Raw genomic sequence first — 25,081 nt, 5'->3', positions numbered from 1 at the left:
ACAATTTAGTACTCCAGAAGAGTAACTGATCAAAGAGGTAGAAGCAATAAAAGCAAAAAGCAAAAAACAACAGAAGTCCTTGAGTTGAAAACCACAGTAAGTGAAGTTTAAGATGTGACAGAAAATATCAAGAGCAGGACACATCAAATGGAAAAAAGAATTCATGAGCTATAAATAGACTATTTGAAAATGCACAATTGGAAGAGGAAAAAAAAGAGGACAAAAAGGAATGATGAAAGATTACGGACACTGAGATAGAAATGAGAGAGCAAGTATTCACATTATTTAGACACAAAGGGACGAGAATAGCAAAGGGTAGAAAGCTTATTCAAAGAAATAATGAAAGAAAACATCTCAAACCAACAGGATACAAATATCTAAGGAGAGGAATGTCAAGGAGCTCCAGTCAGAATTAACTCAACCACGTCAGTCACAAGACATGTTCTAATCAGGTTCTTAAAGATTAAAGACAAATAGAAGGATCTCACGGCAGTGAGAGTAAGAAACAATTTATAAGAGTATCTCAGTTTACCTGAGAGCCAACTTCTCAGCAAATACCTTAGCAAATACCTTACAATAAGGTATTTGCTGACAAATAGCTAGGATGCTATTTGTCAGAGATATCCATTAGACATGGAGAAGACAGTCCCATTCCAAAGGGAAAAAAAATCAAAAGCAAAGAGAATATATCACCACGTCCTCAGTGGACCTATTCTATAAAAGAAATGGTAAGTGGATTGACCAGACATAGTGTCTCATGCCTGTAATTCCAGCTACTTGGGAAGTAGAGATCAGTAGGGTTGTGGTTCAAGATTAGTCTGGGCCAAAATCTTAGTGAGACTCTAAACATATATAGTCTCAGCTATGCAGAAGGCATAGATAAGAGGATGATAGTTTCTGGCTAGCCTGGGTAATAAAATAGACATTATCTGAAAATTAAGCTAAGGCAAAATGGGCTAGAAGTCAATGCTTTCCTAAGGAAAATAGGAACCCATTTAATAATTAAGAGCAGGGAATACATGATCCTATTTCTAGTCTAGGAATGTTATACTGGCTTAGTTGCAATGATAGGCTGGAGAAACTTAAAACCAGAAGAAAAGTTTGGTGTGGCACAATCCCAGATACCTGGGAAATGCAATCAGGATGACAATGAATCGAGATCAGTCTGTGAAAAACTTAGTAAGACCCTCTGTTTGGTGGCATTGTTGAAGTGGAAGTGCAAACTGGAGCCCCTGGTTTTCTACCACAACAACAATCAACTAGAGGGAAGAGAAGAGAAGAGAAGTGAAATGAAGTAGGAATTGTATAAGCTTTTTAAATATCTATAGGTAAAAGATAATTGTAGCTGAGGTAAATGGCAAAGATAAGAAAAAGTGGGCATATGGGGCATAGTGGCAGACATTGTAATCCCAGTGTAATCCCAGCTTGGGATCACAATTTGAAGCAGTGTCCATAAAAGGAGAACCTGTTGCAAAAAAATAATACAAAGTTCCAGGGCAAAGTATATTTAATGAAAATGAAATAAAATAGTGGTTGTACTGACAACAGTAGTCTATATATTACTTAAGACTTGTAAAGATAATATCTTGGTTGGTGTGTAATTTAAATGTATGTCATAAGGCACTAAGAAGAAGCAGGTTTGTATAAGATAAGGACCTTGTTGTTTTCCATGCAGAGTTTCTTATGCCTGTAGGAGATCCAGATAGTTAGTGTGCCTTTGAATGAGCCTACTTACTCATGAATTGAGATGTAAGGGAAAGTAAATGGGAGATAAAGATATTAATAATGATCAGCCTATATGAAAGCACTGAAATTTTATGAGTAGATGAGATTACTGAAGCAAACTTGTATATGGAGAAGAGGGCAGAATCCTTACAACATCTTTCAGAAAATCAGAAGACAAAGACTCTACAAAAGAAGAATGAACAACACACAAGAAGAGATTGGTATATTCATAGACAAAAGAAAGAAGGATTTCTAAAGAGAATATGAAATCAAAGATTAAATGCAGCAGATTGAAAACACATCACTTAGACTTCATATGCAGTTTCCATGTATAATTATGGTAAAAGCAGTTTTTGTGGCATCATGGAAATTTAAGCTGGATTGTGATTTGAAATAAATTATGAGGAGAGAGATAATATATGTATGCATGTATGTATGTATGTGTTTGTATATATAAGCACTTGAAAACTTTATTTGTTGAGAGGTAAACACATGAAGAGAAAGAGGTTAGGAAACCTAGGAAAAGTTTGAGAATTTCATACTTCTGAAATAGAGGACAAAAATGTAATTTAAGTCCTAGTTTGAATGTGCCTGTAACAAAAAATGGCAAACTTAAGGTATAACAAAGGATACTTTGTTATAGATACTTTGTTATAGATACTTTGATTAGATAGAAGGGATGGAGAGAATATATGCAAGAATAATTTTAATGAAAACAATTCTATTTTATTTATTTTTTAAATTTTATTTTATTGTAAAGGTGCTGTACAGAGAGGTTACAGTTACATGAGTAAGGCAATGAGTACATTTCTTGTTGAACGTTGTTACCCCTTTCCTTGTTGTTCTCCCACTATCCCTTCCCTCCTCTACTTCCCATCTCCCCCCCCCCCCACCCGAAGTTGTAAAATTCATTTCCAATATAGTGTCTTGTGGGTATCATTGTTGCAATGAGTTATCCTCCTGTGTCCTTGCTTCAGCATTTTGTTATTTCCTTTCCCCTCCCCAAATTACACAAATGTATATACAAAGAGCTCCCCTATGATCCAGCAACCTCAGTCCTGGGCATTGACCCAAATAAGTACACACAAGGCCATACTAAAGCTACGAGCACAACTTGATTGTTCATTGCTCATTGCAGCATTTTTTACATAGCTAAAATATGGAACCAACCCAGATGTTCCTCAGTAGATGAATGCATTAAGAAAATATGATATATATATATATATATATATATATATATATATGAATTTACAATGGAATTCTGTGCCTCCATCAGAAAGAATGGCATCATCCCATTCATCAGGAAATGGAGAGACTTGGAAACAATTGTAACAAGTGAAGTAAGCCAGGCCCAGAGAAACATAGGCTGTATGGTTTCCTTCATTTTTAATAATTAGCATATGTCTACCATAGTCCTAGCAGAAGCTCACAATAGCTTAAAAGCTATATATGTGTGTGTGTGTGTGTGTGTGTGTGTGTGTGTGTGTGTGTGTGTGTGTGTGTGTGTGTGTATGTATAAGATGACGCTAATCAAAATGAACTCCAAAATATAGAAACAAGAGGTTTTTCTTTGTGTTATTTTTAATGCACTGTGTGAAGTTATTTCTTTTTTATTTCATTTTTTCCTTTAGTTTATTCCCTGTTGTCACTATATTTGATTTTGGTATCCTGTGCCGTGTACGTATGTTTATCTGATTTGGGAAAGGGAAGGGGAACAACAAAATGGTGAGACAAAGGGTGAACCAATGCAACAGTGATACTCACAAGACAATATGTTGGAAATGAGCTTTACAACTTGGGGTGGGGAGGAGGGAGATGGGAGAAGGGAAAGTGGGAGAAAAATGAGGGAAGGCATCCCAATGTTTGATAAGAAATGTATTCATTACCTTAGTTATGTAACTGAAACCCTCTGTACATCACCTTGATAATAAAATCAATTTCAAAAAAGAAAAAAATCATTAGGAAATTAGAAAGTGGACCTTGGTGCTTTTGTAAAAGTGAAACAATCCATAAGCTTATAATAGACATGATCTACGTGTATAACTAAAAACACATCTTAACAACGCTAAGGTCCTAGCTAATACTGTGTGCCGTCAATTTTATAGAAAATGATTGAGCAAGACTGGAAAGTATCTATTCCCACAGATCACTGGTATGCCAGGAGAGCAAAAAGGAAGGGTTTAATTAAGGTTGACAATAGCATCTAAATGCATCTAAAATGGATTCATGAGGTATTCCAGAATACTGTTGGAGGGAAAGTGACAAATACTGATCATGAATTTAAATTTGATAAAGAAAGGTAACAAAGGTAAGAAAAAAAGATAATGGGCTAGGAGAGAAGAAAGCAGTCAGTAGTCAGGTACCATTGGTCAAGTGTAAAGATCAGATCAGGTTCAGCAGGCATGAACAGGTGGAAAATATTAGAAAGATAGTAACTATTTAAGATCAGATTTCCTACTCAATAGGCTGAGATGTGAGGATCATGGTTTGAAGCCAGCCTGGGCAGGAAAGTCCATGATACCCTTATCTCCAATAAACCACTCAGGAAAAGTCAGAAGTGGTGCTATGGTTTAAGTGGGAGAGCACTAGCACAAAAGCTCAGGGACATCACTCAGGACCAAAGTTCAAGCCCCAGGTCTGGCAAAAAGAAAAAAGAAAAAAAGAGAAAAGAAAAAAGAGATCATAATTCAGTATATTTTGTAGATTGATACATATTAGAAGAGTTTGGTAGTGGCAGAAAGTGAAGATGAAGTCACAGTTTAAAGACATGAATCAAATCTGTGAAAAGAGGGTTCTAGGAACACATGGGTGTGGATGTTGGAGCTACTAACACTGACAGCAGAGAAAGGAGTGGTAACATCATCAGGTCCTTAAGAAAGGGAAAAACTTCTGTGACAAGCATAAGTGAGAGTTGAAGATGAGATAATGACTAAATAATGATTTCTCAAAGCCAAAGGTGGTATGTAGTCATAGGCATGCAAGTGTGATAGAGAACAAGTAGTAAGCCGAGATATTGTAAAAATGACATCATTGGTGGGATACAAACATTAGATAAAGTGAGGAAGGTAAAAGATTGGCCAATAATCTAGGGCATGGAAGTTTACAAGAGCACAATAAAATGCTGTATTATAACTATGAAATGAAAAAAAGTTGATCAGAGTAGATAAATAAAATAATAACAAGATTTTGAGTTTACTCTATCAGGGAAATTCAAACTTGAGTATGTGTGGAAATCAATATGTTTGTATATGTTTGCATTTTTGCGTCTGTTTGCAAAAGAAAAGAAAAGAAAAGAAAAGGAGTGTTTGATTTCTAGTAAGTTTGAATAAGTCTAGATTAGGGTATTATTCTTGACTCCAGAAATGTTTTCAATTAAATTGTCATGAAAATATTTCTAAATATTTTTAGTAGTTATGTGCAAAACATTGTTTTATATTGATGACAGGCTTACTAAAACAAGATTTATGCTTTGGAAATGCAAATCCACATGGCAGTTATGTTTCCAAGAAAACTCCCCATTTCAAGAACAAACAACAGATGCAGTGAAAGTAAAATAATTTGATAAATTAGTTGAGTCATTTCAGTACAAAGTTTGAGACCTTAACAAATTATATATTATCATAAATTTATTTAATTGCAATATACATATGTAACTGTAACTCTGTATATCACCTTTACAATAAGAACAGAAAATGCAATATATTTACATAGATATAACTATTACAAATAATTTATTTTCTATTTTGCTTTTAAAAGGATTAAGATTCAACAAGATATATTGTACTCATAGCCTGACATGTTGAATTGTAACCCCTTTGTAGAACTACTTGAGAATAAAATTATAATAATAAAATCACATTAAGATTAGAGAAATTAGATAAGATTGGAGAGTATCTGAAGAGATATATGTAGATATGATTTTAAATTATTAGTATATATGAATTATACAAAGGCTTTTTTCATTGGATATTAACATCTATCACTCTTTCTTACTTCTCTTTCCCTCTCCCTATTTCGTAGTAGAGCATTGTATAATGTAAAATCAATTAATGGGAAGGATTTTTTGGTCATATATACCTTTCATTTTATTATTTGTTATCTTTAAGTAGTTATACCAAGGAGTTTCAATTCAACAAGTCAGATCATGAATATACTACATCTTGATCACTCCTAACATCATTGTCCTTCAGCTTTCTCAACCCTATGCATACCTTCAAGTTACCTGGTTCCATTTTGTCATAATACAGAAAAGATTGAAACCTATACTAAAAATTGGAGTGTATTTGGTTTTAAAAATTGAATGTAATATATCTTTATTTCTTGAGATATTTATCACATTTCTTTAGAGGAAAGTTGGACTAGCTCCAAAACAACCAGTCACATGCGTAGGGCTTAGGAAATAACTGCAAGCTTCATTTTGACACTTGAATTCCAGCAAGATTATCAGTTTTATATGCTAATTTTGGAAACACAAAGCTGCATGAAAAGAGATCAAAACACATCTTATAATCATAGAAGCAGAGACCATGCAGTGCTAAATATCTTCTAAGTTAGACCTTGGAAATTGCTGAGCTTTCCCTTTATTTTTAAGGACACTTATTAGCTTTTTGTTTGTGCAGATCACTTCTGAATAAAGACATTCAATTTCCTAAAGTATTTTCCTGATTTTGAAGGGGTTTCCCCAGGTCAAAATTTATAAGTATAATAAGTGTTCAAAACTTCTAACTACATTTTCTTTGAGATTCAGTTTTAATAATCTTTTAAAGTATTCTATGTTAAGAAAATAGTACAAAACTATATATAAAGATATATTTATATGTTTATAAATAACAAAATGTATTTATATATAAATAACAAAATAATATGTAATTTATTAAAATTATACACCCCCAACTTTGTTTCATTCTGTTTGGCTGACATAGAGTTCATCAAAAAATTTAAAGAACGTAATAAGAGGAAGGAAAAGGGTAGACAATGTAGTTACGGATGGAAATATCTCAATGAAATCCTTTTGTGTAATTAATATATACTGGTAATAAAATCATAACCCAGTAAATGATACCAATGGAAAAATAAATGGACTTGATACATCTTTTAAAAAATTCTCTGGAACATTTTGGGAAATTAGGTAGGTGGTTAGGAAATTTTCACTGAAAAGAAAGTAAACTTTTTGACCAGTTTTCTTCTAAAAGTGTGAAAGATTAAGGCATGAACGTGGAGCATGAACGTGGTACATGTTTATAACTCATCTACTCTGGAAGTGGAAGAGGGAAGGATTGTAATTTTATTCCAGACCCCAAAATTAGACCCCAATTCAATATAATATCCAGACATGATGATTCACATCTGTAATCCCACACAGGAGGTATAAGTAAGAGGCTCTTTGACTGAGGCTGCACAAGAAAAAAAGTAGGAGATTTAAATGGATCTATTGGAAAGAGCAGGATTTCCTTATGCCTAAAGGAAATCCTTATGCCATAAGGATTTGCTTATGCCTTTTATTGACAGACAGTCTTGCTGGAGGAAGGAGGTGTATTCATGCTTTGTTCTTTTTCACAGCAGGGAACATAGCTGGTCCTTCAGAGGCTGTAGAGAGCCAGAAGAGACTCTAGTTTTCAGAGGGCAACCACTGCAATGATGTTGGAAGCAATGTGGGCAGCCAGAATTTTCAGAGGTTAGATGAGCCCCAGGCTTGCCTATAAGTCCTTGATAAAGATTATATTTAAAGTATTATTTGACATTACCTTAACAGAGACAGATAGTAACAGATAGTTGGTAACAAAGGAAAAGTTGACACAGAGAAGCAAATGCCTGCAGCTATAAGTAGAGCAAGGTGGTTGGCATAGAGAGGATTCATAGAGGTTCGGAGGAGATTGAGCCAGAAGAAGCTGGTCAGAACCCCATGCATGGTTATGCTTATGTCAGGGGGATCTAAACAGTGGGTCAGCTGTATTTGATATTTATTTCTCATATTTCTCATCACCATAACATTTTTCATAAGTACACTAAAGGAATTTGCTACCTATGATCTTTATGTCATGATTTGGATATCTAGAGAAACAAAATCAAATTAACATGTGGCTTAAAGATTCTCTTACAGAAGTATTTTTCTGACTTGATAAGATATGTGTTTTAATACAATTGCAGAATATCTTTTTGTTGTTGTTGTTATTGGTTATGGGGCTTGAACTCAGGGCCTGAGCACTGTCCCTAAGCTTTTATACACAAGAATTGTGCTACACCACTTGTAGCTACAACTCTACTTCTGATGATTTGAAGGTTAACCAGAGATAAGAGTCTTATGGACCTTCCTCCCTGGACTGGCTTTAAATATGATCCTCAGATATCAACCTCCTGAGTAGCTAGGAATACCGGTATGAGCTATCAGCACTAGGCTAAAAATATCTTTAACAATACAAAGGGCACATTATGTCACTTGCTGTTAGGAAACCTAAATTCCTTGAACTGAAATACAAATTTCTATTTCAACACTGGAGAAAAAAACACATAAACCCTGCTTGAAGGAATATGTTACCTCTGATACTCTCACAGAAATAGATAACTAGTCAAAAATGCCATGTGTGAATGACTGATATTTCTATCATTTTCCCATTTGATTTCAAGGTAAAGAGGGTTTAAGGGAGAGAACTCTTGCTGGGGTGGGGTAGGGGTCAAGTAGTAGAGTGCCTGCTTGAGAGGTATAAGGTTCAAGTTCAAATCCCAGTACTACCACCAAAGGAAAAAAAAAGAGAAGGAAGGAAAGGAAAGGAAGAAAATGACCACTCAGAAAATGAGAGGGGAAAAGGTGGCATACATATTATGTCATGAGAAATTAAGACTTCAAGAAAAGCAAATTTCCATCTTCCTTTCTATGTTTGCTGTTTTGAGACAGAATCTCTCTGTGTATCCCAAGTTAGCTTTAACCTTATGGTCCCTCCTGCTTCAGATGCTCCTTTCCCCTATAAACCTGGTGGCATAACAGGTGTATACTACCATGCCCATTAGAGACTTAAAGTGGGAAGAATACTGCTCCCAAGATGTATCAAATGGGTCTGGCTGGTTGCTGTAAAAGAAAGAAGTAGCTATCTCTAAGAAGGTCAACCTTCTAATCATGGCAGACAATTTTCTGACCCTCCCCAACCCACTTTTAAAACTCTATAAAGACAAAGAAGACAGAGGTGCTGTGGGTCAAGTGGTAGAGCACTAGCCTTGAGCACAAAGAGGCTTAAGGACAATGCCCAGGCCCTGAGTTCAAGCCCCACAATTGGCAAAAAAGATCAAGAAAACAAGACACAGCCATCACAGATTTGTAAAAAAAGAAATGTAGAAGATGAAAAGTAGTTAGGAGGATGAAATGAAGAGGGATTTGAATAGGGACAAGGCTAAACCTAGTTTCTAGAAGAGATAAAGGAAGCCCATAAGTAAATCCACTTTCAGAACAGAATCCCCTAGTGAAGAAGATGGTTTGTGACAATACCAAAAAATTGTTTTTAAAAACTTAAGAATTTGAGGTGATAGACATACTAGCTGAGTTACTCATTCTGCAATGTAAATGGCTATCAAAACACCACGCTGTATCCTACATATTTCTACAGGTATTATTTGCAATTTAAAATCTTCAAGCTAAAGAGAAGATGGACTACTACCAATGGAGTCTGATGAGATTTAGATTATAAGATCATGGGTGAGATTTAAAAATTTTTCTGTAATGATCAACTATGACTTTCTGTAAGGAAAACAAACCCAAATCAAGATTTCAAATGTGGGGAAATTCTTAGATGACATCAAAAATCAGAAATAACAGATGAGAATGAGCAATGTCCCTCAGATTTGAATACATTTGTGAACTTTGATCCCAAACCTCACAGAACCAAAATACAGTGAAATTGATCAAGATGGTGGTAGAGTGATGCTGGTGAGAAAGGCAGTTTAGGAGGCAGAGGTGGGAGGAAGTGTGAGACTGAGGCCATGCCAGGATCTTGGCAAAATGCTGACCTGTGAGAAATAACTTACCTGATTTCTGAGGACCTCAAAATATATATATCTCCTCTACTTGATTTATTTCTATTCATATATCTTTATCTACTTTGACCTCAAATTACTTCTATTTACATTACAAGATGTTTGCCAAAGTGCTTCTAACTATAGGAGAGGGACCATTCTGGATTCCAGCTTAAAAATCAGTTAATACAAAGCCTCTAATATTCAAAGTACAGATGTGAAAATGGAACCAGATAACTTGATGGAATGGGTGGGCTTGGAAGAGAGTATGGTGGGGAGAAAGATAAAAGTTGTGACATGTTGAATTGAAATCCCGTTATACAACTTCCTAAGAATAAAAAAGGACAGAAATTAATAAATACAAAAAAATTGATTAAAGCAGCAACTGGTATTGGTGAAACACCTAAGAATATGGTCTGTAAGCTATGCCTCCTCTGTATTTCCTACACTTCCTCCTCAGGACGCTGGTTCAGTTCCAATCAAACACCTACCAATATTTTAAGCATGCATCACAGGCAAGAATCCCAAGATAGAGTGTAAAATTTCCCTCATAGCCCTAAGGTTGCTCCTGAAGTTTCCTTCCAGAGAAAGTGTTCTGATATTATGACTTCATTCCTGTGTTTCATCACCTGGGCTTCTCCTGACCAAAAAGAGCAAATGTGAACAAGCAGGTGAAACAGTTTCTTCAATGTCAAGTCAGTTTGCTAGGGATGCCAAGTGAGTCATGAACACATGTGCCAGGAGCTTTGAAACTTGGCTAGAAGGAAAGGTGTTGCCTCTTGCTACGGCCTTCCCTCACTGCTCAGCAGTTAAAGGTGAAATGCCAACCTCTGAAACCCGAGTCGCAAGAATGTTTTGACATTTCACTTCTTTTATTAGTTTCTTGGTTTTTACACAAACCAGATCACAGCCCTCTCCTTCCCAGGGGCCCCTCCTCACTACTGTGGCTTGCTTCCCTTTTCATTTAGGGATTTTTTTTTTGGTAAGCCAAAATACGTGTGCAGTTGGCATAGTAATCTAGATCGGTTATCAAGAAATGTGCTGTTTTTCAGCACCATGCCAGGCACTAAGAAAACTATCAATGATACATCTAACAATTCGATGATAATCAAGGTGATGTGGAAGCAAGATAAATAGAAATCATCTGAAGTGGAAACAAATGTTTTCCTGCTCATTTTATTACAGTCATCTCCATGATACAGGGGGAGTAGATAACAAGAACTGCAGTGAGTGCCTGATGAACCATATGCACACATACACACATAAATACAAACACATACATAGCACAGGAAGAGCTTACCAAGTTAGTATGCACTCTGGTTGTAACTATTGAAATCTGAAGTACAGGAGCAAATCAATATCAATTGCTTTTTCCTTCTTTCTGGTTTCAGGAGTAGAAACTTTTGTTCTGACCACGGACTTAGTGTTGTCCTATTTCCTCATGTTGTCATCTGAACAACCAGAATGGCTACTAAGTAAACAATGGATGCATAGTGGATAGAGTGGGGGCATCTAGACAAGGAATGGTCCATGTCTTGGGGAAGATGGAGTAGACAGCCATAAATGTCATCATACTACTTAGAACAGCTTCAGTTTAAATGCAGAGAATTCTTTCTTTCTAGGTTTTTCTGTTTAATATTGTCAGAACCTAGCTGGCAAAATAAGCACATTTTTTAAAAGTTTTTTCCCACCAAAATGAATTTATTAAACAGTTTTCAGTAAGGCTTCTACTTTTTGTTGTTGTTGTTGGTCATAGGGCTTGGACTCAGGATTTGTGCACTCTCCCTGAGCTCTTTTGCTCAAGGCTAGTGCTCTTATTACTTTGAGTCACAGTGCTACTTCTGGCTTTCTGGTGGTTAATTGAAGGTAAGAATCTCATGGGAACTTTTCTGCTCCAGCTGGCTCCAAACCATGATCCTCAGATCTCAACCTCCTGAGTAGCTAGGATGACAGAAATGAGCCACCTGTGTCCAGCTATGGCAGCCAGTTTTTGACTGTTATTTAAAAGTTATATTTATTCATGCTGTGGACTAAAGATAATGTAAGGGAATAGAGACTTGCAAGCTTTCTACTAGTGTTCTCTAGTATTATAACACAGTGTAGTCATTTTTTGTAGCACTAGAATCAATTTTAAAAGTCTCTGCTACTGTTTTTAAAGCAATGGATAATGACAAAAGCTGTCATTAATAGATGTTTTTTTCCCATTTGTTCTGTAGTACTGGAACCAATATTTTCACAGGCTGTCATCTCTCTGAATTCAACATCCTTCAATACAAAAATCCACACATCATTTCAGAATCTGTATTCATTTAGAGAGCCTGTAAAATTGCTTCTGTTTCTGACCCTCACAGCCAAAGGTGATGCTACAGCTTCATCAAACTGAAGTAGAACTCAAATGGCAAGTTGAGGGTGATCTGTTGAGGAGCTCATTTAGGCTCCTCTGAAGACAATTTCCCAATGTGTGGTGTTTCTGATCTGAAATTGCTTAGAAGGATGACACTGCTGTTTCTTCAAGCTTGTGCTGATGTCCATTTTCTGTAGAGAAGACCTTCCTGCTGGTGATTGGCAAGAGCAGCCTGGCCAGGAGTCTGGTGGCAGGCACCAATTCACCTGCTCATTTATCTAGTTGCCACAGAAGGTATAGAGCTCAAAATCACCATGATTTAAATGTTTGTTTTTTGTGAAAACTAGTTTACTGACTGGGTCAAGTGGATTCATAGGAAAAAGTCAGAACTACAAAAGGATTAGGAATTGACTTTGGGATGCTTCTTCTTGTCACAGGTGTTCACAACATTGTCAAAGTGACTACTGGTTCACCCCCACCTACTTAGACCAGTCCATCCTCCTTTTTAGCCATTTTTGGAATCTGAACACCCAGGGAACCATGGACTTTTCCTCCAATTATGAATCAGGTGACTCACCCTCATCCTCCACTGGCCCAGGATAGTCTCATCTTACAGTGGTTTGCCTGTCAAGGACACGGCTTTATCTGCTTGATGCCCTCTAGTGAAGCTACATGAAGTTTGCTCTGGGCCATGATCTCCTAGTTGGTCATCTCAAGGGTGTGGGGCCCATAGGTATGAATATGGGTCATATGGGTGGGTATGGTGGCTCACAAGGCCAGCGTGGGTAAAAATGTTCATGAGATTCTTTATCAACCAATCTCTACTTACGGTGAGCTCTGCCTGTCAATCTCAGCAGGAGGCTGAGATTGGGAGGATCATGCTTCCAAGAGAGCCTGGGAAATAATGTTTATGGTATCCCTTTCCAACACACCTGTCATGCCAACTGTGGCAAGAGGGTTACATAGGAGGATTGTGGTTTAGGCTGAGCCATGCAAAAAGTTGACTCTACATTAGTAACAACCAGGAAAAAAAGAGATGGAAGCATGGGTCACCTACCTATAAATCTTAAAGCCCTGAAGTTCAAATTTCAGTAGCCACCCCATCAAAGAAAAAGAGTTACACGTGGGTGAGTGAACTGTAGACCCCCCATTGTCAGGAAGGCAGAGCCTAGAGAGAGGAAGGAGAAAGTCTTCCCCATTTGCTGCACAGTTTATCCCTTACTGCTCTATGAAAACCATAAAGTAAATAGCATACACCATGTGACACAAGTTCCCTGAACTTTTGCAAGCCACATAAATTTCCTCTACTTCTCCTATATCCATCATGTATCTATATCCACTTGGACCTCACATTACTTCTATTTGTATCAAGAGATGTATGTGCTTGAAGATGGTTCTGTTTGGATTAGGAGAAGGGCTCTTCTGGGTTCCTGCTTTAAAGTGACTAATGTTTGAAAGTTTTCACAGATGTTTTTCTTCAAGCTGAGACATGTAAACAGCTTAAGCGCTCAAGAGCTCAAGATTTCTCGAATAAAATCAAACTTTGTGTTCCTTCCATGACCCCCCTTTGCTTTGTTTTACATATTAGTCTTATTCTCCCTGGTGAATAAACTTCAGGGTATCTGACCAGTGCTAGAAACTTATTAACAAGAAATCTGATAAATGAGTTCTTTTTATTTTACCCATGAAGACATGAAAAATGAGAAAAATAAAACATCTTAGAGGGATAATAACTAACAAAAGTCCCATGTATAGAGTATGAGAAAGCACAGGAAAATTTCCAGTTAAGGAAGAAGTAAAAGGGCATGAGTGACTAAAGGCATATAGAACAAGACTGGCTGGGAAAATCTAGAAATGAGTCTTGACAATTCAGTCAATATCGTTGGCTGAGCAAAGACATGACTTCACTAAGGATCTCTTGAAAACTAGACCTGTGGCTTTTACTGGAAACTACATTATTTGGCTGACTGGCTGAGGCAGAAATATGCCAAGTAAACGTTGTAATCACTCAAGGGTAGATTACTTAACAAATTTTTTCAATCTTATATATAAAAATAAACAACTCAATTGTTAGATCCAGACTTGTTTCTGGAAGTATTAACGTACTAACTTCTTGCCATCTTCATACATTAAACAATAAGCTGTCACTACAAACGAGTAATATGAGGGGCTCAAATCTTTTTACAGGGGCTAGAAATGGATGATAGAGAACTAAATGAAGCACGTGGAATACTTAAAGCTCATTTAAAATGTTCTGGATGTCATGTTTTGGTTCTTTTTTTCTTTTTCTTTTCTTTATTTATTTTACTGTGAAAATATTGTACAGAGGGGTTAAAATTACATGGGCAAGATAATGAGTACATTTCTTATCAAGCTTTGTTGCCTCCTCCTTTGTTTCCCCTTCCCTTCTCATCCCCTCCCCCCCCCCCCCCCCCCCCGCCCCTACTAAAGTTGTAAAGTTCGTTTTTCGACATAATGTCTTGTACATCTCATTGTTGCAATGGGTCCACCTGTATACCTATTTAAACTATTGGTTTTTTGCCTTCCCCTCCATAAATTATACCAACATCAAACATAGTCAAAACAGGGGTTACCATGGGGGAGGGACATACAAAGCAAGAAAGAAATCTTTCTATTTAAAACTTAAGAGATGAACTCAAATATTATTTCTTATATTAGATTCATTCACTTCTTCATGTTCTCTATTTCCTTTATGTATTTTGTGGGATGATCAGCTTCTCCTTTAAATCATGTCTCTTTTCCTACAGGAAATGAGTGTGTTTTTCTGTAGGGGGAGTAATGTATTTGTCAACTTTGATAACTATAGGCTTATAAGAAATTGTAAAAGTAGTATAAAATAGAATAAAGAATCTTGAGCACCCTTTATTCAGCTTCCATTCATGATGAGCTCTTCTTATACATATGCAGTGTAATCAAAACTAGAAAGTCAACAATGGTACCTCGTTGTTTATTAGGCTACAGATCTTACTAAATAGTCACCAACTTAAAAACGGCATTCTAGGGCTGGGAAGGTGGCTCAGTGGTAAAGCGCTTGCCTTGCATGCCTGAGGCCCTGGGTTCGATTCCCCAGCACCACATAAGCAAAAAGAAAAAAGCCGGAAGTGGCGCTGTTGCTCAAGTGGTAGAGTGCTCGCCTTGAGCTGAAGAGCTGAGGGACAGCGCTCAGGCCCAGAGTTCAGGCCCCACGACTGGACCCAAAAAAAAATAAAAACAAAACAAAACAAAAAAAAAACGGCACTCTATCACTTGGGTCACACCTCCACTTCCAGCTTTTTGCTGGTTAATTGCATGTAAGTGTTTCTCAGATTTGTCTGCCTGGGTTAATTTCAAACTCTGGCATAATTTCAAACAATGATCATCAAATCTCAGCCTCCTGAGTATCTAAGGTTACAGACATAAGATGATGGTGCCTTGTGAATTCTCCTCCCTCCCTTCCTCACCCTCCCCCCCTCACCAGTTGAGGGGCTTGAACTCAGGGCCTGGGTACTGTCCCTGAGCTCTTATGCTCAAGGCTAGAGCTCTACCACTTTGAGCCACAGCCTCACTAAAGTTTTTCTGGCAGTTAATTGGAGATGAGAGTCTCTTGGGCTTTCTTGCCAGGGCTGGCTTTGAACCATGATCCTCAGATTTCATCCTCCTGGGTGGCTAGGATTCCAGACATGAGCCACCAGTGCCTGGCTTTTTTCTTTCTTTCTTCTTTTTTTAAGATGGCTAATTTGAGATAAGAGTCTCATGGCTTTTCCTGTCCAAGTTGTCTTCAAACCATGATCCCAGATCTTAGCCTTCTGAGTAGCTAGGATTATAGGTATGAACCACCAATGCCCAGAAAATTCTGACTTTTTATTATTTTCAGGATTATGTGTTTATTTTCATATCTAAAGACTCTTATCCTAGCTTTTGATCTGAAAGATGCTGTTCTGAGCACTCTAGTAATTTTTCATTTCAAATACTGTTCTTTTCAGAGTCAGAATTTCTTAGTAGCTCCTTTAAAAAATCCACCAGTTTAGTAGTATTTAAATGTTTCTGACAGTATTGCTCAAAACTCTTACAAATTCAATGTGATATCCATCAAAATCCCCACAACATTCTTCAGTGATATAGAAGAAATACTCTAAATTTCATATGGAATAATAGAAGATCCTGAATAGCAAAAGCAATCCTTAACAAGAAGAATAGTGCTGAAGGAATATTAGTAGCAAACTTCAAACTCTATTACAACGCTGTAGTAATAAAAAACAGCTTGGTCCAGGCACAAGAACACACCTAAGGACCAATGGAAAAGAATCAATGACCCAGAAAATAACCCACAGATCTATAGCCTCCTAATCTTTGATAAAAAGCCAAAAACTCAGGATGGAAGAAAGATAGCCTCTTCAACAAATGGTCCTGGCTGAATTGGCTATCCACATGCAAAAAACTGAAGTTGGATCTCTATAAATCACCCTGTATCAGAATTAATTCCAAATGGATCAAAGACATCAATGTAAGACCAGATACCCAAAAATATTACAAGAAAGGATAGGGGAAACACTGGGACTCCTTGACACAGGTCAAAACTTCCTAAGTAAAGACTTAGAAACACAGCAAGTCAGAGAAAGGCTGGATACATGGGATCACATCAAACTGAAGAATTTCTGCATGGCAAAGGATAAACAGAAAGACCACAGAATGAGGAGAAGATCTTTACTTGCTATGCATCAGACAAGGGTTTCATATCTAAAATATACTTAAACCTCAAAAACTTAATCCCCCAAAAACAAATCCTCAAAGAAACAATTCTATTAATAGGCGGGCTAAAGACTTAAGGAGAGACTTCTCCAAAGAAGAAATAAGAATGGCCCAATAGGCACATGGCCATAAAAGAAATGCAAATTAAAACAACATGAGAGTCCACCTCACCCCAGTTAGATGGCCATTATGAAGAAAACTAACAATAACAGATGTTGGCAAGGATATGGACAAGAGGGGATGGTAATATACTGTTGGTGGAAATGTAAACTTGTTCTACCACTCTGGAAAGCAGTATGGTGGTTCCTCAAAAGACTGAACATAAAGCTTCCCTATAACCCAGCAATCCCACTCCTGGGCAGTTACCCAAATGACCACAAACCAGCACAACCATGTTCATTGCAGTATTATTTACCAGAGCTAAGGCATAGAATTAACCCAGATGACCATCAGCAGATGAATTGATCAAGAAAATGTGGTGTAGATATACACAATGGAATTTTATGTTTCCATCAGAAAGAATAACATTGCCCCATTCATAAGGAAATGGAAAGAAATGAAGAAAGCCAGATCCAAAGAAACATAAGCTGCATGGTTTCCCTCATTGTAATAAGTAAAATATATCTAGGATATTATTAGGAGAGAACCACAATAGCTCAATAGCTATGAGCATAGAACCATATAAAATGAACTCCAAGAAATGGAAGCAAGAGTTTTTTTTTATTATATTGTTTTCAGTTATTTCTTTTTTCTTTCTTTTTCCCCTTTGGTTTATTCCCTGATGTTATTGTTTTTGATTTCTGTATTGTTTGTCTTGTATCCAGGTTTATCTGATTTGGAAAAGGGAAGGGAAATCACAGAAATGGTGGGACAAAGGGTGAACCAATTCAACAGGGATACTCACTAGACACTATCTTGAGAATAAACTTTACAACTTCGGGGTGGTCAAGGGGTCAGGAGGGGAAAATGTGGGAGGAAATGAGGGAGTAGTAACACTTCAAAAAGAAATATACTCTACCTGACTTACATTACTATAACACCTCTGTATATCACCTTTACAATAAAACTTAAAATATTTCTTGCATCATTTTCTCATTTATTTTAGTTTTTTTTTTTGGGGGGGGGTCCGGTCGTGGGGCCTGAACTCGGGGCCTGGGCGCTGTCCCTCAGCTTGTCAGCTCAAGGCCAGCGCTCTACCATTTGAGCCACAGCACCACTTCTAGCTTTTTTCTTTTTGCTTATGTGGTGCTGTGGAATCGAACCCAGGGCCTCATGCATGCAAGGCAAGCGCTCTACCACTGAGCCACCTTCCCAGCCCCCTCATTTATTTTACTTTTTAGCCATGTCTTTGTTTTTTATCACTTTGATATCTTTAATGCAATTTATTAAAGTCTTTCTTTAGAAAATCCAGCATCTGGTTTCTCAGGACCAGTTTCTGTCTAGTTGTTTTCCTTTGAATTAGCCATATTTTCATGACTTTTATAGCCAATGTAATTTTCTGTTAAAAATTGGATGTTTTGAATATGTAGTAATTCCAGACATCAGATCCCACTTATTATTAGACATAAAGTTCATTAGAGCTTTCAACTGTCAATCCTTGAGGGCCTCAGTCATCTAATTGTTTGATGATGGTTCCAAAATATTTTTGCAAAGATTCAATCCCAACACATATAGCTACTTGAATGGCCAAAAAACTATCTGTTCAAGATTTTCTTAAGTGCTCATAGCCAAGGAAAAGAAAATGAATGTCTCTCTGTCTATATTCCTGTAACTAGGCTGGGTTACTCCTTCAAGGCCAGCCCATCAGTGCTAGAATTGCACCTCAACTTTCAACTCCTGCACATATATAGGGTAAAGCTGAGAGATTTCCCCATGATCCAAGCCAAGAGACCTCTCAGCATCTGATCCCGGACACATACTCTAAATTCCATCTTCTCCAATAAACGAAGGGGCCCCTTTCAAGACCTAATGTCTCCCAACTATTTATCCTGAGCTTTCTTTCTGTGCTGTGGATCTGCTGCTACTTGCCCTGTCCACCATTCCCTGTCTTGTGGGCATCAATATGAATGTCATTAAATCTTTAATAGATATCATTACAAAATGAAAAGGTGCTCTTTGAGTAGGGAGGCACAACAAAGTTCAGGTTCTGAACTTCAAAGAAGTACCAACCATGTCAAAATGCCCAACTATAATATTTAAGAACAGGGTTTGTATTCACATCTTGGAATTCCCACACTGATAATGGAGTCATCCTCTCCAGAGCTGCCAGTTCTCCACCCTGTTAGCAAATGTTGCTCAGATAGTCTGATGTGTAAAATCATGAGACTCTCTTGCTAAGTTCCAGCTGCTCTTTTATTCATTTATCTCTTGGGTTTTTTGGATTAAGTTCAGTTTTGACACAGTAACATCTGTTGATTTTTGCCAATTTGTTGAATTTAGTGGAAATCCTAACCCTTTGATTGTTGTGTCATTTTCTTGAAGCAATGATGAGAGCTTCAGAGAAATGTGAATGTCCCTCTTAATTATGTCAATATCTGCGCAACAGAAGGACAAAGAGGGAGAAAAAGGATATATACAATGAGGCAAGAGAGAGCTCAAATCCATTTGGCATGCAATTCGTCTCAACAGCTGCTGGTGACTTGTGTGTCTGTATTGATAATTTTGTATACTTTGCAAATGATAGTGTAATATTATTATAAATATTATATATTATAAATACAAAATATATTATAAATATAAAATTGCACTTCAAAAAGATTCTCTGCCCCTAAATCTATTCATATATATTATGTGTAATAATATATTATATATAATACATATAATTAACTATGTGTAATGTATATCCTAGCAACAGCAGAGAAAGAGGTAGGTTATAGTAACAAAATGTCTTCAAATGGTAAATTTGTAACTATAAAAATATACTGTAGGGTTTGTAACCTTAGTTGATTATACACACATGTATGTGCACCCATATGTCTGTATATTTATCTTTGGTTAGGTTGCAAATTTTCCATGTCTGACTCATTTAGCAACCTCCCCCCACAGATGCCCTTTAGGGGAAAGCTCAGAGCCAAAGGAGGCTCTAAAACAGTTGCTGCTGTCCAAACTACTAACCACCAGGTCATAAGACACAGAAGTTTCAATGAATGTAGATGGGCCCATTGCAGTCAGGGATGCTATTTGGAGTCTTGTTCTTTTGGTGAATAACATCACAAAGCCTTTAGAATTTCAGAGTACAGCCATGCAATCATCTATAGAAAATAAGTATCATTTTGAGAGATAGTTCTTAGCTGATAGTGGGTCTCAGTAGAGACTGAAAACGCTACCATAGGACCATGTTAATACACAACATGAATGCCAGTTAAGAGACCCACCAAGACAGAATGTAGGATGTTCAAATAAAAGGCATATTCACTTGGTTCATTATTGCATGGAAGTGGTATTTACTTGATAGGATGCAAGCACAAGGAAAGTATAGGAAGTTACATGAAGAAATGGCCCAAGTACCCACAGTTTCCACTTTCTACTATACCTTCTCTTTTCTAGCCTGCATTTATGGCTTTGGGGAAGTTTCCTTTGATAATATAATGACTAAGAAGACTAGATTATATTTTCCAAATAGTTCTGCAAACACCATTCAAAAGTGGACAGCTGTGACACTATATTCCCTCTGGGGACATCTTTGGAGTAAAGTGGTAGAAGAAGATCTTCATAATCTATAGAACTTCTTTTCAATATACAGTAAGCAATGCCTCCTTTTTGTGGTAGGCATGCAATTATATATCAAGTCATGGCTGTAGCTAGTGGGTTGACTAGGTAATAAGAGGATGGAAAGGAAAAGCATTCAAAAATGATAACAAAAAATCATCTTATAAATATGTTAGAAACAATAGCAAGAAAGAAAAACCATTTGAGTCTTTATCTTGGGGTTCATTTCGCCTAACATCAACTTATCTGATCTTTTCTGTTTGTCTCAGACATATAGTAGTTATTACAAATAAGGGAAACCATAGGACCTATGTTTCTTTGGGCCTGGCTTACTTCACTTAATATAATTTTTTCCAAGCCTTTCCATTTCCTAACAAATAGGGCAAGCGTCATTCTTTCTGATGGAGGCATAGAATTCCATTGTGTATATATACCACATTTTCTTGATCCATTCATCTACTGAGGGGCATCTGGGTTGGTTCCATATTTTAGCTATGGTAAATAATGCTGCAATAAACATAGTTGTGCTGGTAGCTTTAGTGTGGCCTTGTTTGTGAGCATTCGGCTAAATGACCAAAAGTAGATTGCTAGGTCATAGGAGTGTGGAGTCTTTTGAGGAACCTCCATATTAGGACTCAAGTGGTTTTTCTTTCTTGCTACTGTTTCTAACATATTTATAAGATGATTTTAGTTGCTTTGTATGTCCCTCCCCCATGGTATAACCCCTGTTTTCACTGTATTTGATGTTGGTATAATTTGGGGACAGGAAGGGAAAAAAATTGTTTAAATAGGGATACAGGTGGACCCATTGTGGCAATGAGATGTTCAAGACAGTTCAAAGTGAACTTTACAACTTTGGTGGTGGGGGGGAGATGGGAGGGCAGGGATGGTAAGGAGAAACAATGGAGGAGGCAACAATACTTGATAAGAAATGTACTCATTACCTTGCTCATGTAATTGTAACCCCTCTGTATGGTATTTTCACAATAAAAAACTTATTAATAAAAAAAAAGAAATTCATGTAACTAAAAAAAAATGATAACAAGGCAGGCACAGTATGGTGCATACCTGTACTGCAAACTATTTTGGAGGTGAAGATAGGAAAATTGCAGTGTGAGACCATCCTTGGGAAAAGTGAGCAAGATCCTATGTTAAATAATCTGTCATGTCTGGTAGCACATGCATTTAATTCCAGCTACTCTGGAGGTGAAGGTGGGAGACTAGTCCTGGAAAAAGGGTGGAACTCTAACTGGAAACAAACTAAGCAAATCAAAAGGGCTGCCCATGGCTCACATGGCAGAAAAATTGCTTAGCAAGGCCAAGACATGAGTTAATCCCCAGTTGGGGTGGGGACTTGACAAATTTGGGAGACATGTGAGTAGAACTTTCTCAGTGGGTAAAACCTGTGAGAATATTTGTAACTCATGTAATTGCTCACCAAACAGCATCCCCAGCAGAGAAGCACTTCAATAATTAAAGGCATAGAACGACCCATTCATGGCTAGCACTCGGCTGCTTCTCCTTAGTGATTCCTGTCCTTGTCCAGCTGTTCATGAATCATGTGACCATGGTGACAAAACCAGAGTGTATGCATGGGTTCAGCTACATGGACTTCTGTTTACCAATGCCAACCTGTCAGCCACTGTTGGTTGTCCAATATCAAGCCTTTGATATGGAATAATTGCCTCAGGTGGCAGATTGATTCCACTGGATTGCTTCCATCACACAAGAGGCAAAATTTTGACCTTACTGGAACAGACACACTCCAGGTGTAGAGTTGTATTCCCTGGACACAATGCTTTGAACAAAACCATTGTCTGTGGATATACTAAATGTCTAATCTAACATTAAGGCATTCTGCTTGGCTTTTTTTCTACCCAAATCACTCTATAGCCAAAATGTGGCTATTGCTCATGGAATTCATTGCTTTGACCATGTTTCCATCACCCCGAAGTGGGTGGCTTGATAAAATGGTGCAATGGCATTTGGTAAAATTACAGTGCCAACCAGGTAACACTACTTTGCAAGGCTAGGCAAGTTTTCCGAGAAGGCTATGCTGTGCTCTGAATCCTCATCCAATAATGGTAGCATTTCTTGCATTCACGAGTCTAGGAATCAAGAAGTGTAATGGGGGTAGAGGGCACCTCTCAGTATTACCCCTATTGAAAAATAGTTTTGAGTTGCTGTGAGTTTATCTTCTGCAGGCCTAGAGGGCTTTATTTCTGGGGAAGGGAAGAGTGTCTTGGGAAATGCACGAATGATTCCATTGAACCATAGATGAACACTACTATCCAGCTGTGTTAGGCTGCCTTGAGTCAATGAACAAAAAAAGTGAGTTATGCTGTTGGCCATGGTGACTAATTTTAACTACAGGATTCTTCTTACAGTCTGATTCTATGCCCTGGGACTTAAGTCAGTGGGAAATTATGTTAATCCAGGCAGGGCTGTATACTTTAAGAATAAATTTTTGTATCAGCCAACAGATAAACAAGAGTATTCAACTGGTGTACTTGCTGATGGCAGAACATGCACAAAACAAACAAAGGCAATTGTGGATCCAGCTATGTCTACATGACCAGTTTTAGAAGTGACTGCCTTAATTGTTATGAGTCATTTTCCTTATATTGTTATGAGTATGCTTGCATGCATGTATGCAAATATGAAGCAAGTATCTTTTTTTGCCCCTCCATTACCTTCTCCATGTAACATAAGATATACTGATTTTGAAGTGTTATTAATACTACATTGTACTATCTTAGTTGCAGATGACTAGAATAGCCATTATTTAGGGACTTTACCTCCTCTTCTAGAGAAGATATTAATGTACTGTTACTTGTGTGCAGTAATAGTTGTTTCATGTTAATGTGGAATTATTACCTTCTTACCATCTTTTTTTGTATACTTGGACAGCTTGAGTAGATGCATGTGGGTGCCAAGTGAGCATGAGCTAGACTTATTGTGGTTAGTTTTATCAACGTGCTTTGGTTATTCAGGCATAACATTTTCATTATTGTGTCTGGGAGGGAGGGTATATCCAGAAGACATTAACAGTTGAATCATCAATGTGAGAACTCATCTTCAGATGCACTGAGGGCCTCAAAAAAAAAAAGGCTGGTAAAAGTGAACTGGCTCTATGCTTGAGCTACATGTTCCATCCCTTTTCCTACCCCTTACATGGACTCTCCAAATCTCAGGCTTTCAGACTGGGACTGGCATTTGTGCATTTGCTTCACCTGTTTTTCAGTCTTAGAAAGACTCTTGCAGTTTTTGTTTGGTGGTTGCTGTGAGGCTTCCATTGGCTTCTCTGCCTGCATTTCCAGTGATAAAATGGTATTTTAGCTAATGCAACAAACATTAGCACAGCCACGATGTTCTGTGAGGCTATGTTCATACATGACAGGCTGGAATTTATAATCTCTGAAGTCTTATCAACCTTTTCTTGGCCAACTTTGCTTGTGAGTGATGACTAGATCAAGAAAACTTCCTAAGAAAGACTAAAGCTAGTTTCCTGGCATGTATGAATAAATTATTCTACTGTGCTTTCCCTGAATCCTGAAGTACTAGATCATGAGAAAATAAGAGCCTTATTATGCAAATTTAAGAAGTATAAAATTACATATGTAAAATGAAATAAAAAGATGAAACAATTCATTATTTCTATCTTTTCTCTGTTTTATTTTCCATGTAGGAATTATTTGATGTGAATAAGGTATTCCCAACTGTCACTTTCTAGAGAGTGATAGCCAGATCAAAAGCCAATAATATCTCACATATACCAAAAATGTCTAATTGCTATCAAGACTCAGACATCGCTTCTAAGACCTATCTGTCCAAGGGGAGAAAGGAGCATTTCCTAACTTCTGCAAAGTTAGACACTCTTCTTATTTTAAACTATGTGCAGTGGTTTTCTTATGTGTGTGCACATACACACAAACACACACACAAATGGGTTTGTACATCCCTTTCTAGTTTTACGAGTGTTAATAATTTATAGACAGTTTTGTGTGGAATAGAGGCCCTGTTAAACTTCTTTTTATAGGATTCATAAAAGAATACTCAAATCTTCAAAATAACCTGGAGAAACTTATGGCCTGAGTTAATAGGCATTTCTATGCACTAGGGGTATAATTACCGTTAACAGAAAACTGGTAAAATGTAAAAATTAAAAATGTATCTATAAAGCACCATGCTGGACCTGTGGGCAGCAGTACCTGCTTGGCTAGGCCCGCTGTTCCCTGGCTCTGATGCCTGCCACTTGAGAGCCCCATGTTGAAGACCTGAGGGTGGGCTCTCAGCGCCCCGCCCTGTGCAGCCCTACTTGAGACTGGACAAGCCCGTAGTCTTGACTTTCAGTTGGGGAGCATTGCTTAGATAGTCCGTTATCAAGAGCTCCTGTGATCCATCTGTGTGCTTGCCTCTATACTTTTCTGGAGTTGTGTGGACACTGATACATGATACCATTTATGCACATCAGGGCAAGCAAGACCATGCTCTGATTGGTCAGAAGTCCGCAGCACTTCAGAGAAAACACTAAGCAGTGGCTCAGTGGCTTCA

At 37.4% G+C, this 25,081-nt stretch overlaps 1 pseudogene; it reads right to left on the bottom strand.

The window, feature by feature from the left end:
* Positions 1-24,795, bottom strand: part of LOC122118020 — a 74,068-nt pseudogene extending 49,273 nt beyond the window's left edge.
* Between the last annotated feature and the right edge of the window lie 286 nt (positions 24,796-25,081).

This window comes from Dipodomys spectabilis, unplaced genomic scaffold (assembly GCF_019054845.1).
Source record: "Dipodomys spectabilis isolate Male_0828 unplaced genomic scaffold, ASM1905484v1 ptg000147l, whole genome shotgun sequence".
NCBI classification, from domain to species: domain Eukaryota; kingdom Metazoa; phylum Chordata; class Mammalia; order Rodentia; family Heteromyidae; genus Dipodomys; species Dipodomys spectabilis.
Note: the sequence above shows the minus strand (reverse complement) of the source record. Positions and strands in the feature narration are given on the sequence as shown.